At 38.8% G+C, this 13,000-nt stretch overlaps 35 non-coding genes across 35 annotated transcripts; all 35 read left to right on the top strand.

The window, feature by feature from the left end:
* The first annotated feature begins 1,046 nt into the window (after window positions 1–1,046).
* LOC129782032 (5S ribosomal RNA) lies at window positions 1,047–1,165 on the top strand. Its single transcript, XR_008744309.1, has one exon. It is a non-coding gene; the product is annotated as a 5S ribosomal RNA (ribosomal RNA).
* Window positions 1,166–1,393: 228 nt separating this feature from the next.
* Window positions 1,394–1,512, top strand: LOC129782043 (5S ribosomal RNA). Its single transcript, XR_008744320.1, has one exon. It is a non-coding gene; the product is annotated as a 5S ribosomal RNA (ribosomal RNA).
* A 228-nt stretch (window positions 1,513–1,740) lies between these two features.
* Window positions 1,741–1,859, top strand: LOC129782054 (5S ribosomal RNA). The gene has a single exon (XR_008744331.1). It is a non-coding gene; the product is annotated as a 5S ribosomal RNA (ribosomal RNA).
* Window positions 1,860–2,087: 228 nt separating this feature from the next.
* On the top strand, window positions 2,088–2,206 carry LOC129782065 (5S ribosomal RNA). The gene has a single exon (XR_008744342.1). It is a non-coding gene; the product is annotated as a 5S ribosomal RNA (ribosomal RNA).
* A 228-nt stretch (window positions 2,207–2,434) lies between these two features.
* LOC129782066 (5S ribosomal RNA) lies at window positions 2,435–2,553 on the top strand. Its single transcript, XR_008744343.1, has one exon. It is a non-coding gene; the product is annotated as a 5S ribosomal RNA (ribosomal RNA).
* A 228-nt stretch (window positions 2,554–2,781) lies between these two features.
* On the top strand, window positions 2,782–2,900 carry LOC129782033 (5S ribosomal RNA). The gene has a single exon (XR_008744310.1). It is a non-coding gene; the product is annotated as a 5S ribosomal RNA (ribosomal RNA).
* Window positions 2,901–3,128: 228 nt separating this feature from the next.
* On the top strand, window positions 3,129–3,247 carry LOC129782034 (5S ribosomal RNA). Its single transcript, XR_008744311.1, has one exon. It is a non-coding gene; the product is annotated as a 5S ribosomal RNA (ribosomal RNA).
* A 228-nt stretch (window positions 3,248–3,475) lies between these two features.
* LOC129782035 (5S ribosomal RNA) lies at window positions 3,476–3,594 on the top strand. The gene has a single exon (XR_008744312.1). It is a non-coding gene; the product is annotated as a 5S ribosomal RNA (ribosomal RNA).
* A 228-nt stretch (window positions 3,595–3,822) lies between these two features.
* Window positions 3,823–3,941, top strand: LOC129782036 (5S ribosomal RNA). Its single transcript, XR_008744313.1, has one exon. It is a non-coding gene; the product is annotated as a 5S ribosomal RNA (ribosomal RNA).
* Window positions 3,942–4,169: 228 nt separating this feature from the next.
* LOC129782037 (5S ribosomal RNA) lies at window positions 4,170–4,288 on the top strand. The gene has a single exon (XR_008744314.1). It is a non-coding gene; the product is annotated as a 5S ribosomal RNA (ribosomal RNA).
* Window positions 4,289–4,516: 228 nt separating this feature from the next.
* Window positions 4,517–4,635, top strand: LOC129782038 (5S ribosomal RNA). The gene has a single exon (XR_008744315.1). It is a non-coding gene; the product is annotated as a 5S ribosomal RNA (ribosomal RNA).
* Window positions 4,636–4,863: 228 nt separating this feature from the next.
* LOC129782039 (5S ribosomal RNA) lies at window positions 4,864–4,982 on the top strand. Its single transcript, XR_008744316.1, has one exon. It is a non-coding gene; the product is annotated as a 5S ribosomal RNA (ribosomal RNA).
* Window positions 4,983–5,210: 228 nt separating this feature from the next.
* On the top strand, window positions 5,211–5,329 carry LOC129782040 (5S ribosomal RNA). Its single transcript, XR_008744317.1, has one exon. It is a non-coding gene; the product is annotated as a 5S ribosomal RNA (ribosomal RNA).
* Window positions 5,330–5,557: 228 nt separating this feature from the next.
* LOC129782041 (5S ribosomal RNA) lies at window positions 5,558–5,676 on the top strand. Its single transcript, XR_008744318.1, has one exon. It is a non-coding gene; the product is annotated as a 5S ribosomal RNA (ribosomal RNA).
* A 228-nt stretch (window positions 5,677–5,904) lies between these two features.
* Window positions 5,905–6,023, top strand: LOC129782042 (5S ribosomal RNA). Its single transcript, XR_008744319.1, has one exon. It is a non-coding gene; the product is annotated as a 5S ribosomal RNA (ribosomal RNA).
* A 228-nt stretch (window positions 6,024–6,251) lies between these two features.
* LOC129782044 (5S ribosomal RNA) lies at window positions 6,252–6,370 on the top strand. The gene has a single exon (XR_008744321.1). It is a non-coding gene; the product is annotated as a 5S ribosomal RNA (ribosomal RNA).
* A 228-nt stretch (window positions 6,371–6,598) lies between these two features.
* Window positions 6,599–6,717, top strand: LOC129782045 (5S ribosomal RNA). Its single transcript, XR_008744322.1, has one exon. It is a non-coding gene; the product is annotated as a 5S ribosomal RNA (ribosomal RNA).
* A 228-nt stretch (window positions 6,718–6,945) lies between these two features.
* On the top strand, window positions 6,946–7,064 carry LOC129782046 (5S ribosomal RNA). The gene has a single exon (XR_008744323.1). It is a non-coding gene; the product is annotated as a 5S ribosomal RNA (ribosomal RNA).
* Window positions 7,065–7,292: 228 nt separating this feature from the next.
* Window positions 7,293–7,411, top strand: LOC129782047 (5S ribosomal RNA). Its single transcript, XR_008744324.1, has one exon. It is a non-coding gene; the product is annotated as a 5S ribosomal RNA (ribosomal RNA).
* A 228-nt stretch (window positions 7,412–7,639) lies between these two features.
* Window positions 7,640–7,758, top strand: LOC129782048 (5S ribosomal RNA). Its single transcript, XR_008744325.1, has one exon. It is a non-coding gene; the product is annotated as a 5S ribosomal RNA (ribosomal RNA).
* A 228-nt stretch (window positions 7,759–7,986) lies between these two features.
* Window positions 7,987–8,105, top strand: LOC129782049 (5S ribosomal RNA). The gene has a single exon (XR_008744326.1). It is a non-coding gene; the product is annotated as a 5S ribosomal RNA (ribosomal RNA).
* Window positions 8,106–8,333: 228 nt separating this feature from the next.
* On the top strand, window positions 8,334–8,452 carry LOC129782050 (5S ribosomal RNA). The gene has a single exon (XR_008744327.1). It is a non-coding gene; the product is annotated as a 5S ribosomal RNA (ribosomal RNA).
* A 228-nt stretch (window positions 8,453–8,680) lies between these two features.
* LOC129782051 (5S ribosomal RNA) lies at window positions 8,681–8,799 on the top strand. The gene has a single exon (XR_008744328.1). It is a non-coding gene; the product is annotated as a 5S ribosomal RNA (ribosomal RNA).
* Window positions 8,800–9,027: 228 nt separating this feature from the next.
* Window positions 9,028–9,146, top strand: LOC129782052 (5S ribosomal RNA). Its single transcript, XR_008744329.1, has one exon. It is a non-coding gene; the product is annotated as a 5S ribosomal RNA (ribosomal RNA).
* A 228-nt stretch (window positions 9,147–9,374) lies between these two features.
* On the top strand, window positions 9,375–9,493 carry LOC129782053 (5S ribosomal RNA). The gene has a single exon (XR_008744330.1). It is a non-coding gene; the product is annotated as a 5S ribosomal RNA (ribosomal RNA).
* Window positions 9,494–9,721: 228 nt separating this feature from the next.
* Window positions 9,722–9,840, top strand: LOC129782055 (5S ribosomal RNA). The gene has a single exon (XR_008744332.1). It is a non-coding gene; the product is annotated as a 5S ribosomal RNA (ribosomal RNA).
* A 230-nt stretch (window positions 9,841–10,070) lies between these two features.
* On the top strand, window positions 10,071–10,189 carry LOC129782056 (5S ribosomal RNA). The gene has a single exon (XR_008744333.1). It is a non-coding gene; the product is annotated as a 5S ribosomal RNA (ribosomal RNA).
* A 228-nt stretch (window positions 10,190–10,417) lies between these two features.
* Window positions 10,418–10,536, top strand: LOC129782057 (5S ribosomal RNA). The gene has a single exon (XR_008744334.1). It is a non-coding gene; the product is annotated as a 5S ribosomal RNA (ribosomal RNA).
* A 228-nt stretch (window positions 10,537–10,764) lies between these two features.
* Window positions 10,765–10,883, top strand: LOC129782058 (5S ribosomal RNA). Its single transcript, XR_008744335.1, has one exon. It is a non-coding gene; the product is annotated as a 5S ribosomal RNA (ribosomal RNA).
* A 228-nt stretch (window positions 10,884–11,111) lies between these two features.
* LOC129782059 (5S ribosomal RNA) lies at window positions 11,112–11,230 on the top strand. Its single transcript, XR_008744336.1, has one exon. It is a non-coding gene; the product is annotated as a 5S ribosomal RNA (ribosomal RNA).
* A 228-nt stretch (window positions 11,231–11,458) lies between these two features.
* On the top strand, window positions 11,459–11,577 carry LOC129782060 (5S ribosomal RNA). Its single transcript, XR_008744337.1, has one exon. It is a non-coding gene; the product is annotated as a 5S ribosomal RNA (ribosomal RNA).
* A 230-nt stretch (window positions 11,578–11,807) lies between these two features.
* LOC129782061 (5S ribosomal RNA) lies at window positions 11,808–11,926 on the top strand. The gene has a single exon (XR_008744338.1). It is a non-coding gene; the product is annotated as a 5S ribosomal RNA (ribosomal RNA).
* Window positions 11,927–12,153: 227 nt separating this feature from the next.
* LOC129782062 (5S ribosomal RNA) lies at window positions 12,154–12,272 on the top strand. Its single transcript, XR_008744339.1, has one exon. It is a non-coding gene; the product is annotated as a 5S ribosomal RNA (ribosomal RNA).
* Window positions 12,273–12,500: 228 nt separating this feature from the next.
* On the top strand, window positions 12,501–12,619 carry LOC129782063 (5S ribosomal RNA). Its single transcript, XR_008744340.1, has one exon. It is a non-coding gene; the product is annotated as a 5S ribosomal RNA (ribosomal RNA).
* A 227-nt stretch (window positions 12,620–12,846) lies between these two features.
* Window positions 12,847–12,965, top strand: LOC129782064 (5S ribosomal RNA). The gene has a single exon (XR_008744341.1). It is a non-coding gene; the product is annotated as a 5S ribosomal RNA (ribosomal RNA).
* The last annotated feature ends 35 nt before the right edge of the window (window positions 12,966–13,000 follow it).

The raw sequence follows: 13,000 nt of genomic DNA on the forward strand, positions 1-13,000 counted from the left end.
CGACCTTTATGAGTTCGCTGTCCAATATAACTTTCGATGCTGCTTATGCTGCTTAGATCAGCGGGGCCTCCTCCCGCTTGTCGATGGTGCCGTTGCACGAATCAGCGGAGCTCCTCCGCTTAAGCCGATCGTCGATGCTAATGCTACTTGGACCAGCTGGACTTCCTCCAGCGGTTGTCGATGTTACTGTTGCTGAGATTAGCGAGGTTTCTTCCCGCTTGACGTGGATGTTGCTGCTGCACGCTTTTGCTGCTTCCTGCCAGCGCTTCGCGCTCTTCAGCTCGTGGTTTGCTGGTACCTTCTCGCTGCACCGTGGGGTCTGGAACGGCTCTAGCTGTTGAACGGTGTGTCGGAATCGCTGTCAAACGGAAAATATATGTTTCCACCCACGTGGAATGTCAGCACACATGGCACCCATGGATATAACAAGCACAGATTACCTGGGATTTTACCACGCTTCGCACGATAACACTCCTATCCTTTCTACCTTTTGAGCCACTACTTTTAAATCTAGGAAAAAATAAATTGAAATTTCCAGAAAAAAGAACCCCAAAATTGGCTTGCTCGGAATAACCGCGACTCACTAACCTAAGCTAACACACCGAGGTTAATATTAGTTTGGGATACACGCAGTCTCAAAGCTTATTTAAAAAAATTCTTGGTTTGTTCGACGTCGTGAAGTTTTTAGGTAGCATGATATCTTTCGATCGTTTTCCGACCTTCAGTGATCTGGCATTAATTTGATACCAAAGCTCTTGTATCCGCTAAGAAAATTATAGTGTTTATAAATTTAAAACGATTAGGTAAACTGTTATTTTATCAATTCAGGCATGCCCAGAAAAGTTACACAATTTTCTATGTTTACTATGTTTTTATATATTACAGAACGCTCGCGTCAAGTAAAAAACATTACATATCGAATTTTCCTATCTTACATACATTGCATACCATTTCTTTCTTACATACATTATATTAAATCTTACATCATCGCGTTTGTTGCAAAGTAAAATGAACTGTTGTAACCTCTTTATAAAGATACTGAATTTGTCAACGATCATACCATGTTGAAAACACCGGTTCTCGTCCGATCACCGAAGTTAAGCAACATCGGGCGCGATCAGTACTTAGATGGGTGACCGCTTGGGAACGTCGCGTGTCGTTGGCATCTTCTTTTTTTTTCTTTCACAAATCGATTTTCTTTCATCGAAATGTAATACACATTTCATTATTCCCACAAAAAGACATTATTTTAGTTGAATTTAAAGCAATGATTATGTGGGGGACTATTCATTCAATTTCCCATCATCGCATTTGATGCAAAGTAAAATGAACTGTTCTAAACACACTTTCATCCAGAGACAGCATAAAACCTTTTCATAATGATGCTGAATTTGTCAACGATCATACCATGTTGAAAACACCGGTTCTCGTCCGATCACCGAAGTTAAGCAACATCGGGCGCGATCAGTACTTAGATGGGTGACCGCTTGGGAACGTCGCGTGTCGTTGGCATCTTCTTTTTTTTTCTTTCACAAATCGATTTTCTTTCATCGAAATGTAATACACATTTCATTATTCCCACAAAAAGACATTATTTTAGTTGAATTTAAAGCAATGATTATGTGGGGGACTATTCATTCAATTTCCCATCATCGCATTTGATGCAAAGTGAAATGAACTGTTCTAAACACACTTTCATCCAGAGACAGCATAAAACCTCTTTATAAAGATGCTGGATTTGTCAACGATCATACCATGTTGAAAACACCGGTTCTCGTCCGATCACCGAAGTTAAGCAACATCGGGCGCGATCAGTACTTAGATGGGTGACCGCTTGGGAACGTCGCGTGTCGTTGGCATCTTCTTTTTTTTTCTTTCACAAATCGATTTTCTTTCATCGAAATGTAATACACATTTCATTATTCCCACAAAAAGACATTATTTTAGTTGAATTTAAAGCAATGATTATGTGGGGGACTATTCATTCAATTTCCCATCATCGCATTTGATGCAAAGTGAAATGAACTGTTCTAAACACACTTTCATCCAGAGACAGCATAAAACCTCTTTATAAAGATGCTGGATTTGTCAACGATCATACCATGTTGAAAACACCGGTTCTCGTCCGATCACCGAAGTTAAGCAACATCGGGCGCGATCAGTACTTAGATGGGTGACCGCTTGGGAACGTCGCGTGTCGTTGGCATCTTCTTTTTTTTTCTTTCACAAATCGATTTTCTTTCATCGAAATGTAATACACATTTCATTATTCCCCCCAAAAGACATTATTTTAGTTGAATTTAAAGCAATGATTATGTGGGGGACTATTCATTCAATTTCCCATCATCGCATTTGATGCAAAGTAAAATGAACTGTTCTAAACACACTTTCATCCAGAGACAGCATAAAACCTTTTCATAATGATGCTGAATTTGTCAACGATCATACCATGTTGAAAACACCGGTTCTCGTCCGATCACCGAAGTTAAGCAACATCGGGCGCGATCAGTACTTAGATGGGTGACCGCTTGGGAACGTCGCGTGTCGTTGGCATCTTCTTTTTTTTTCTTTCACAAATCGATTTTTTTTCATCGAAATGTAATACACATTTCATTATTCCCCCCAAAAGACATTATTTTAGTTGAATTTAAAGCAATGATTATGTGGGGGACTATTCATTCAATTTCCCATCATCGCATTTGATGCAAAGTGAAATGAACTGTTCTAAACACACTTTCATCCAGAGACAGCATAAAACCTCTTTATAAAGATGCTGGATTTGTCAACGATCATACCATGTTGAAAACACCGGTTCTCGTCCGATCACCGAAGTTAAGCAACATCGGGCGCGATCAGTACTTAGATGGGTGACCGCTTGGGAACGTCGCGTGTCGTTGGCATCTTCTTTTTTTTTCTTTCACAAATCGATTTTCTTTCATCGAAATGTAATACACATTTCATTATTCCCCCCAAAAGACATTATTTTAGTTGAATTTAAAGCAATGATTATGTGGGGGACTATTCATTCAATTTCCCATCATCGCATTTGATGCAAAGTAAAATGAACTGTTCTAAACACACTTTCATCCAGAGACAGCATAAAACCTCTTTATAAAGATGCTGGATTTGTCAACGATCATACCATGTTGAAAACACCGGTTCTCGTCCGATCACCGAAGTTAAGCAACATCGGGCGCGATCAGTACTTAGATGGGTGACCGCTTGGGAACGTCGCGTGTCGTTGGCATCTTCTTTTTTTTTCTTTCACAAATCGATTTTCTTTCATCGAAATGTAATACACATTTCATTATTCCCCCCAAAAGACATTATTTTAGTTGAATTTAAAGCAATGATTATGTGGGGGACTATTCATTCAATTTCCCATCATCGCATTTGATGCAAAGTGAAATGAACTGTTCTAAACACACTTTCATCCAGAGACAGCATAAAACCTCTTTATAAAGATGCTGGATTTGTCAACGATCATACCATGTTGAAAACACCGGTTCTCGTCCGATCACCGAAGTTAAGCAACATCGGGCGCGATCAGTACTTAGATGGGTGACCGCTTGGGAACGTCGCGTGTCGTTGGCATCTTCTTTTTTTTTCTTTCACAAATCGATTTTCTTTCATCGAAATGTAATACACATTTCATTATTCCCACAAAAAGACATTATTTTAGTTGAATTTAAAGCAATGATTATGTGGGGGACTATTCATTCAATTTCCCATCATCGCATTTGATGCAAAGTAAAATGAACTGTTCTAAACACACTTTCATCCAGAGACAGCATAAAACCTTTTCATAATGATGCTGAATTTGTCAACGATCATACCATGTTGAAAACACCGGTTCTCGTCCGATCACCGAAGTTAAGCAACATCGGGCGCGATCAGTACTTAGATGGGTGACCGCTTGGGAACGTCGCGTGTCGTTGGCATCTTCTTTTTTTTTCTTTCACAAATCGATTTTCTTTCATCGAAATGTAATACACATTTCATTATTCCCCCCAAAAGACATTATTTTAGTTGAATTTAAAGCAATGATTATGTGGGGGACTATTCATTCAATTTCCCATCATCGCATTTGATGCAAAGTAAAATGAACTGTTCTAAACACACTTTCATCCAGAGACAGCATAAAACCTTTTCATAATGATGCTGAATTTGTCAACGATCATACCATGTTGAAAACACCGGTTCTCGTCCGATCACCGAAGTTAAGCAACATCGGGCGCGATCAGTACTTAGATGGGTGACCGCTTGGGAACGTCGCGTGTCGTTGGCATCTTCTTTTTTTTTCTTTCACAAATCGATTTTCTTTCATCGAAATGTAATACACATTTCATTATTCCCACAAAAAGACATTATTTTAGTTGAATTTAAAGCAATGATTATGTGGGGGACTATTCATTCAATTTCCCATCATCGCATTTGATGCAAAGTGAAATGAACTGTTCTAAACACACTTTCATCCAGAGACAGCATAAAACCTCTTTATAAAGATGCTGGATTTGTCAACGATCATACCATGTTGAAAACACCGGTTCTCGTCCGATCACCGAAGTTAAGCAACATCGGGCGCGATCAGTACTTAGATGGGTGACCGCTTGGGAACGTCGCGTGTCGTTGGCATCTTCTTTTTTTTTCTTTCACAAATCGATTTTCTTTCATCGAAATGTAATACACATTTCATTATTCCCACAAAAAGACATTATTTTAGTTGAATTTAAAGCAATGATTATGTGGGGGACTATTCATTCAATTTCCCATCATCGCATTTGATGCAAAGTAAAATGAACTGTTCTAAACACACTTTCATCCAGAGACAGCATAAAACCTTTTCATAATGATGCTGAATTTGTCAACGATCATACCATGTTGAAAACACCGGTTCTCGTCCGATCACCGAAGTTAAGCAACATCGGGCGCGATCAGTACTTAGATGGGTGACCGCTTGGGAACGTCGCGTGTCGTTGGCATCTTCTTTTTTTTTCTTTCACAAATCGATTTTCTTTCATCGAAATGTAATACACATTTCATTATTCCCCCCAAAAGACATTATTTTAGTTGAATTTAAAGCAATGATTATGTGGGGGACTATTCATTCAATTTCCCATCATCGCATTTGATGCAAAGTAAAATGAACTGTTCTAAACACACTTTCATCCAGAGACAGCATAAAACCTTTTCATAATGATGCTGAATTTGTCAACGATCATACCATGTTGAAAACACCGGTTCTCGTCCGATCACCGAAGTTAAGCAACATCGGGCGCGATCAGTACTTAGATGGGTGACCGCTTGGGAACGTCGCGTGTCGTTGGCATCTTCTTTTTTTTTCTTTCACAAATCGATTTTCTTTCATCGAAATGTAATACACATTTCATTATTCCCCCCAAAAGACATTATTTTAGTTGAATTTAAAGCAATGATTATGTGGGGGACTATTCATTCAATTTCCCATCATCGCATTTGATGCAAAGTAAAATGAACTGTTCTAAACACACTTTCATCCAGAGACAGCATAAAACCTTTTCATAATGATGCTGAATTTGTCAACGATCATACCATGTTGAAAACACCGGTTCTCGTCCGATCACCGAAGTTAAGCAACATCGGGCGCGATCAGTACTTAGATGGGTGACCGCTTGGGAACGTCGCGTGTCGTTGGCATCTTCTTTTTTTTTCTTTCACAAATCGATTTTCTTTCATCGAAATGTAATACACATTTCATTATTCCCACAAAAAGACATTATTTTAGTTGAATTTAAAGCAATGATTATGTGGGGGACTATTCATTCAATTTCCCATCATCGCATTTGATGCAAAGTGAAATGAACTGTTCTAAACACACTTTCATCCAGAGACAGCATAAAACCTCTTTATAAAGATGCTGGATTTGTCAACGATCATACCATGTTGAAAACACCGGTTCTCGTCCGATCACCGAAGTTAAGCAACATCGGGCGCGATCAGTACTTAGATGGGTGACCGCTTGGGAACGTCGCGTGTCGTTGGCATCTTCTTTTTTTTTCTTTCACAAATCGATTTTCTTTCATCGAAATGTAATACACATTTCATTATTCCCACAAAAAGACATTATTTTAGTTGAATTTAAAGCAATGATTATGTGGGGGACTATTCATTCAATTTCCCATCATCGCATTTGATGCAAAGTAAAATGAACTGTTCTAAACACACTTTCATCCAGAGACAGCATAAAACCTTTTCATAATGATGCTGAATTTGTCAACGATCATACCATGTTGAAAACACCGGTTCTCGTCCGATCACCGAAGTTAAGCAACATCGGGCGCGATCAGTACTTAGATGGGTGACCGCTTGGGAACGTCGCGTGTCGTTGGCATCTTCTTTTTTTTTCTTTCACAAATCGATTTTCTTTCATCGAAATGTAATACACATTTCATTATTCCCCCCAAAAGACATTATTTTAGTTGAATTTAAAGCAATGATTATGTGGGGGACTATTCATTCAATTTCCCATCATCGCATTTGATGCAAAGTGAAATGAACTGTTCTAAACACACTTTCATCCAGAGACAGCATAAAACCTCTTTATAAAGATGCTGGATTTGTCAACGATCATACCATGTTGAAAACACCGGTTCTCGTCCGATCACCGAAGTTAAGCAACATCGGGCGCGATCAGTACTTAGATGGGTGACCGCTTGGGAACGTCGCGTGTCGTTGGCATCTTCTTTTTTTTTCTTTCACAAATCGATTTTCTTTCATCGAAATGTAATACACATTTCATTATTCCCCCCAAAAGACATTATTTTAGTTGAATTTAAAGCAATGATTATGTGGGGGACTATTCATTCAATTTCCCATCATCGCATTTGATGCAAAGTAAAATGAACTGTTCTAAACACACTTTCATCCAGAGACAGCATAAAACCTTTTCATAATGATGCTGAATTTGTCAACGATCATACCATGTTGAAAACACCGGTTCTCGTCCGATCACCGAAGTTAAGCAACATCGGGCGCGATCAGTACTTAGATGGGTGACCGCTTGGGAACGTCGCGTGTCGTTGGCATCTTCTTTTTTTTTCTTTCACAAATCGATTTTCTTTCATCGAAATGTAATACACATTTCATTATTCCCCCCAAAAGACATTATTTTAGTTGAATTTAAAGCAATGATTATGTGGGGGACTATTCATTCAATTTCCCATCATCGCATTTGATGCAAAGTGAAATGAACTGTTCTAAACACACTTTCATCCAGAGACAGCATAAAACCTCTTTATAAAGATGCTGGATTTGTCAACGATCATACCATGTTGAAAACACCGGTTCTCGTCCGATCACCGAAGTTAAGCAACATCGGGCGCGATCAGTACTTAGATGGGTGACCGCTTGGGAACGTCGCGTGTCGTTGGCATCTTCTTTTTTTTTCTTTCACAAATCGATTTTCTTTCATCGAAATGTAATACACATTTCATTATTCCCCCCAAAAGACATTATTTTAGTTGAATTTAAAGCAATGATTATGTGGGGGACTATTCATTCAATTTCCCATCATCGCATTTGATGCAAAGTGAAATGAACTGTTCTAAACACACTTTCATCCAGAGACAGCATAAAACCTCTTTATAAAGATGCTGGATTTGTCAACGATCATACCATGTTGAAAACACCGGTTCTCGTCCGATCACCGAAGTTAAGCAACATCGGGCGCGATCAGTACTTAGATGGGTGACCGCTTGGGAACGTCGCGTGTCGTTGGCATCTTCTTTTTTTTTCTTTCACAAATCGATTTTCTTTCATCGAAATGTAATACACATTTCATTATTCCCCCCAAAAGACATTATTTTAGTTGAATTTAAAGCAATGATTATGTGGGGGACTATTCATTCAATTTCCCATCATCGCATTTGATGCAAAGTGAAATGAACTGTTCTAAACACACTTTCATCCAGAGACAGCATAAAACCTCTTTATAAAGATGCTGGATTTGTCAACGATCATACCATGTTGAAAACACCGGTTCTCGTCCGATCACCGAAGTTAAGCAACATCGGGCGCGATCAGTACTTAGATGGGTGACCGCTTGGGAACGTCGCGTGTCGTTGGCATCTTCTTTTTTTTTCTTTCACAAATCGATTTTCTTTCATCGAAATGTAATACACATTTCATTATTCCCCCCAAAAGACATTATTTTAGTTGAATTTAAAGCAATGATTATGTGGGGGACTATTCATTCAATTTCCCATCATCGCATTTGATGCAAAGTGAAATGAACTGTTCTAAACACACTTTCATCCAGAGACAGCATAAAACCTCTTTATAAAGATGCTGGATTTGTCAACGATCATACCATGTTGAAAACACCGGTTCTCGTCCGATCACCGAAGTTAAGCAACATCGGGCGCGATCAGTACTTAGATGGGTGACCGCTTGGGAACGTCGCGTGTCGTTGGCATCTTCTTTTTTTTTCTTTCACAAATCGATTTTCTTTCATCGAAATGTAATACACATTTCATTATTCCCCCCAAAAGACATTATTTTAGTTGAATTTAAAGCAATGATTATGTGGGGGACTATTCATTCAATTTCCCATCATCGCATTTGATGCAAAGTGAAATGAACTGTTCTAAACACACTTTCATCCAGAGACAGCATAAAACCTCTTTATAAAGATGCTGGATTTGTCAACGATCATACCATGTTGAAAACACCGGTTCTCGTCCGATCACCGAAGTTAAGCAACATCGGGCGCGATCAGTACTTAGATGGGTGACCGCTTGGGAACGTCGCGTGTCGTTGGCATCTTCTTTTTTTTTCTTTCACAAATCGATTTTCTTTCATCGAAATGTAATACACATTTCATTATTCCCCCCAAAAGACATTATTTTAGTTGAATTTAAAGCAATGATTATGTGGGGGACTATTCATTCAATTTCCCATCATCGCATTTGATGCAAAGTGAAATGAACTGTTCTAAACACACTTTCATCCAGAGACAGCATAAAACCTCTTTATAAAGATGCTGGATTTGTCAACGATCATACCATGTTGAAAACACCGGTTCTCGTCCGATCACCGAAGTTAAGCAACATCGGGCGCGATCAGTACTTAGATGGGTGACCGCTTGGGAACGTCGCGTGTCGTTGGCATCTTCTTTTTTTTTCTTTCACAAATCGATTTTCTTTCATCGAAATGTAATACACATTTCATTATTCCCCCCAAAAGACATTATTTTAGTTGAATTTAAAGCAATGATTATGTGGGGGACTATTCATTCAATTTCCCATCATCGCATTTGATGCAAAGTGAAATGAACTGTTCTAAACACACTTTCATCCAGAGACAGCATAAAACCTCTTTATAAAGATGCTGGATTTGTCAACGATCATACCATGTTGAAAACACCGGTTCTCGTCCGATCACCGAAGTTAAGCAACATCGGGCGCGATCAGTACTTAGATGGGTGACCGCTTGGGAACGTCGCGTGTCGTTGGCATCTTCTTTTTTTTTCTTTCACAAATCGATTTTCTTTCATCGAAATGTAATACACATTTCATTATTCCCCCCAAAAGACATTATTTTAGTTGAATTTAAAGCAATGATTATGTGGGGGACTATTCATTCAATTTCCCATCATCGCATTTGATGCAAAGTGAAATGAACTGTTCTAAACACACTTTCATCCAGAGACAGCATAAAACCTCTTTATAAAGATGCTGGATTTGTCAACGATCATACCATGTTGAAAACACCGGTTCTCGTCCGATCACCGAAGTTAAGCAACATCGGGCGCGATCAGTACTTAGATGGGTGACCGCTTGGGAACGTCGCGTGTCGTTGGCATCTTCTTTTTTTTTCTTTCACAAATCGTTTGTTTTTTTAATCGAAATGTAATACACATTTCATTATTCCCACAAAAAGACATTATTTTAGTTGAATTTAAAGCAATGATTATGTGGGGGACTATTCATTCAATTTCCCATCATCGCATTTGATGCAAAGTGAAATGAACTGTTCTAAACACACTTTCATCCAGAGACAGCATAAAACCTCTTTATAAAGATGCTGGATTTGTCAACGATCATACCATGTTGAAAACACCGGTTCTCGTCCGATCACCGAAGTTAAGCAACATCGGGCGCGATCAGTACTTAGATGGGTGACCGCTTGGGAACGTCGCGTGTCGTTGGCATCTTCTTTTTTTTTCTTTCACAAATCGATTTTCTTTCATCGAAATGTAATACACATTTCATTATTCCCCCCAAAAGACATTATTTTAGTTGAATTTAAAGCAATGATTATGTGGGGGACTATTCATTCAATTTCCCATCATCGCATTTGATGCAAAGTAAAATGAACTGTTCTAAACACACTTTCATCCAGAGACAGCATAAAACCTCTTTATAAAGATGCTGGATTTGTCAACGATCATACCATGTTGAAAACACCGGTTCTCGTCCGATCACCGAAGTTAAGCAACATCGGGCGCGATCAGTACTTAGATGGGTGACCGCTTGGGAACGTCGCGTGTCGTTGGCATCTTCTTTTTTTTTCTTTCACAAATCGATTTTCTTTCATCGAAATGTAATACACATTTCATTATTCCCCCCAAAAGACATTATTTTAGTTGAATTTAAAGCAATGATTATGTGGGGGACTATTCATTCAATTTCCCATCATCGCATTTGATGCAAAGTAAAATGAACTGTTCTAAACACACTTTCATCCAGAGACAGCATAAAACCTCTTTATAAAGATGCTGGATTTGTCAACGATCATACCATGTTGAAAACACCGGTTCTCGTCCGATCACCGAAGTTAAGCAACATCGGGCGCGATCAGTACTTAGATGGGTGACCGCTTGGGAACGTCGCGTGTCGTTGGCATCTTCTTTTTTTTTCTTTCACAAATCGATTTTCTTTCATCGAAATGTAATACACATTTCATTATTCCCACAAAAAGACATTATTTTAGTTGAATTTAAAGCAATGATTATGTGGGGGACTATTCATTCAATTTCCCATCATCGCATTTGATGCAAAGTGAAATGAACTGTTCTAAACACACTTTCATCCAGAGACAGCATAAAACCTCTTTATAAAGATGCTGGATTTGTCAACGATCATACCATGTTGAAAACACCGGTTCTCGTCCGATCACCGAAGTTAAGCAACATCGGGCGCGATCAGTACTTAGATGGGTGACCGCTTGGGAACGTCGCGTGTCGTTGGCATCTTCTTTTTTTTTCTTTCACAAATCGATTTTCTTTCATCGAAATGTAATACACATTTCATTATTCCCCCCAAAAGACATTATTTTAGTTGAATTTAAAGCAATGATTATGTGGGGGACTATTCATTCAATTTCCCATCATCGCATTTGATGCAAAGTAAAATGAACTGTTCTAAACACACTTTCATCCAGAGACAGCATAAAACCTCTTTATAAAGATGCTGGATTTGTCAACGATCATACCATGTTGAAAACACCGGTTCTCGTCCGATCACCGAAGTTAAGCAACATCGGGCGCGATCAGTACTTAGATGGGTGACCGCTTGGGAACGTCGCGTGTCGTTGGCATCTTCTTTTTTTTTCTTTCACAAATCGTTTGTTTTTTTAATCGAAATGTAATACACATTTCATTATTCCCACAAAAAGACATTATTTTAGTTGAATTTAAAGCAATGATTATGTGGGGGACTATTCATTCAATTTCCCATCATCGCATTTGATGCAAAGTGAAATGAACTGTTCTAAACACACTTTCATCCAGAGACAGCATAAAACCTCTTTATAAAGATGCTGGATTTGTCAACGATCATACCATGTTGAAAACACCGGTTCTCGTCCGATCACCGAAGTTAAGCAACATCGGGCGCGATCAGTACTTAGATGGGTGACCGCTTGGGAACGTCGCGTGTCGTTGGCATCTTCTTTTTTTTCTTTCACAAATCGATTTTCTTTCATCGAAATGTAATACACATTTCATTATTCCCCCCAAAAGACATTATTTTAGTTGAATTTAAAGCAATGATTATGTGGGGGACTATTCATTCAATTTCCCATCATCGCATTTGATGCAAAGTGAAATGAACTGTTCTAAACACACTTTCATCCAGAGACAGCATAAAACCTCTTTATAAAGATGCTGGATTTGTCAACGATCATACCATGTTGAAAACACCGGTTCTCGTCCGATCACCGAAGTTAAGCAACATCGGGCGCGATCAGTACTTAGATGGGTGACCGCTTGGGAACGTCGCGTGTCGTTGGCATCTTCTTTTTTTTTCTTTCACAAATCGATTTTCTTTCATCGAAATGTAATACACATTTCATTATTCCCCCCAAAAGACATTATTTTAGTTGAATTTAAAGCAATGATTATGTGGGGGACTATTCATTCAATTTCCCATCATCGCATTTGATGCAAAGTAAAATGAACTGTTCTAAACACACTTTCATCCAGAGACAGCATAAAACCTCTTTATAAAGATGCTGGATTTGTCAACGATCATACCATGTTGAAAACACCGGTTCTCGTCCGATCACCGAAGTTAAGCAACATCGGGCGCGATCAGTACTTAGATGGGTGACCGCTTGGGAACGTCGCGTGTCGTTGGCATCTTCTTTTTTTTCTTTCACAAATCGATTTTCTTTCATCGAAATGTAATACACATTTCATTATTCCCCCCAAAAGACATTATTTTAGTTGAATTTAAAGCAATGATTATGTGGGGGACTATTCATTCAATTTCCCATCATCGCATTTGATGCAAAGTGAAATGAACTGTTCTAAACACACTTTCATCCAGAGACAGCATAAAACCTCTTTATAAAGATGCTGGATTTGTCAACGATCATACCATGTTGAAAACACCGGTTCTCGTCCGATCACCGAAGTTAAGCAACATCGGGCGCGATCAGTACTTAGATGGGTGACCGCTTGGGAACGTCGCGTGTCGTTGGCATCTTCTTTTTTTTTCTTTCACAAATCGATTTTCTT

The sequence above is a fragment of the Toxorhynchites rutilus genome, unplaced genomic scaffold (genome assembly GCF_029784135.1).
Source record: "Toxorhynchites rutilus septentrionalis strain SRP unplaced genomic scaffold, ASM2978413v1 HiC_scaffold_360, whole genome shotgun sequence".
Classification (NCBI taxonomy): domain Eukaryota; kingdom Metazoa; phylum Arthropoda; class Insecta; order Diptera; family Culicidae; genus Toxorhynchites; species Toxorhynchites rutilus.